The sequence below is a fragment of the Oncorhynchus masou genome, chromosome 12 (genome assembly GCF_036934945.1).
Source record: "Oncorhynchus masou masou isolate Uvic2021 chromosome 12, UVic_Omas_1.1, whole genome shotgun sequence".
Classification (NCBI taxonomy): Eukaryota; Metazoa; Chordata; class Actinopteri; order Salmoniformes; family Salmonidae; genus Oncorhynchus; species Oncorhynchus masou.
In genome coordinates, this window is record NC_088223.1 from 84,820,235 (window position 1) to 84,822,308 (window position 2,074).

Sequence of the window (2,074 nt, forward strand, 5' to 3'; positions counted from 1 at the left end):
AAGCTCCCCCTTGAGTCGTGTGGCCTTTCAAAGACTTTGGCCCGAGGTAGGCCAGCATTAGAGATTGTGACATTCAGGTTAGAGGCCTTTTCGTGTATGTTAATATATCCATGAAAAATATTGTCGCGGATGTAAAAATGGCCATCCTGCTCTACCCAACTTCCCCTCGCAGCCCCCTTAGTTTCCTTTAAGTCCCATTAGTTTGGCTGCTCAGTCTAACTAAGTTGACACTCACCCATCATAGCTCTGGCATTCCCAACCAATCAGAGTGCTTGGAAATGTGCATCTGGACACTGCACCTTCCCACTCAGGTCAGAGTGTTATCATCATCTGTTGAGAGAAGACACACGGTTTCTGAGGACATTTTCATTGTGGACGTTATCACGAGTACCTGAATGTTGTGCGTGCATCCAAATGTTTATTGGGGGGGGGGGGTTCATGCAGCGTTGTAATGGCTAATTAGCAATAATCATTTAGCTACTTTAATAAGTTTGCAGCTATTTTCTACTGTACACCTGTTGCTATTCTGTAATGTTCTTGTGCCGATACTGCTTTGCATGTTGTGTATAGTTCATTGCCTAAGTGCCATTATTGCATTGGTTACACAACTGCTTACGCAGAATTTGTTATTTGCTCATATTAGTAAATAGTCTGATGTATGAGCACGTCTACTGCAATGCTTTTCATGGTGTCCTTTGCTAGTGTCTTATTGCGCTGCCATGGCCAAGCTTATAGAATTCTTGGAGCTCAGGCATGCGCAGAGGAATTTTTGACCCTTAGGAGCCGGGCAGATCCAATAAGACCTTCAGCCTGCCATAAATCTTGCCCCCTTGTCAATCTCAGTAATTAGTTTATCTGACTAGATTTATGTTGATGCTGTGTTTATAGTCTTTTATAGACGTGTTATAAGTGTAATGCCATATGCCATTTATGCGTGTACATATATGTATACTGTATACTAATACTGTTTAAATATGTGTATATTTTTTGCCTTATAGAACCTCAAAAATTTCAAGTCATTACAATCAAGATCCATTGTAAAGAACTGAAGTGTGTGTGTGTGTGTGTGTGTGTGTGTGTGTGTGTGTGTGTGTGCGTGCCTAATTTGTGGTGTTGTTGAAGAAAAGCAATAAAAACATCAGAAGCATCCGCCTTCTTCCCGGACATCCTGTAGAGGGTCAGAGCCCAAGTCAGAATCAGCATTAAATTAGCTTTAAGTAGATAGGCTCAAAAGCTAACTGCTCAGAAGAGCTCCAGCTAGCTGTTTTTTCAATTATACTTCTGTCATTTACTTTATGTTCGTATTCTTATCTTGTATTATTTCTTATTGTTGTTGCATTGCCGGGAAGGAACCTGCAAGTCAGCATTTCATTGGACGGTGTATATAATTTGTATCCCGTACATACTGTATGACTAATAAATCTTGAAACACACACAAACAGAGGAGGTGAAGTTGCCTCCTGTTACCAAGCACAGGGGTGTGAAGCTGCCTCCTCATCCGAAACACACGGGAGTGAAGCTCCCTCCTGTTTCTAAAACACAGGGGGGGGGGGGGTGGCTGCCTCCTCTTCCCAAACATAGAGGGTGAAGTGGCCTCCTCTTACCAGTGAGGGTCCGTCCTCTAGATAATAAGAAATCTCCATCTGCCTTAGATGAAAATATGAAGTGTTCTTGTTGTGAGTGATTCACCCTGCAACAATATCTTCTCTATGTTATCTGGGCTCAGCAACCCTTCTATGTGTAATCTGAAATGCTCGGTACTGTAATCCAGGACCAGGGGCTGTGGGTGAAGAGCAGCACAGGGAAGAGAGTTCTCTTGGCCCTGCCAAACATGCCCACATACGGGTGTCATGAGTCATGCCGTTCTTCTTCCCTCCTCAAGCAACCCAAGGGATGTGGCCAAGTTTCAGCTGACGGGTAGGGCAGAGAAGGCACCCGCCGGCGATGCGTCAGTCCCAGTGTGGTGTAAACTGCCGGGCAGTGTTGGTGTGTGTGCATCATCCAGATGACAACAAGACTCTTTGAGCTGTCTGACAGGAGAGAGCACTACTCTCAGGCATCAGTAGAGCTTCTG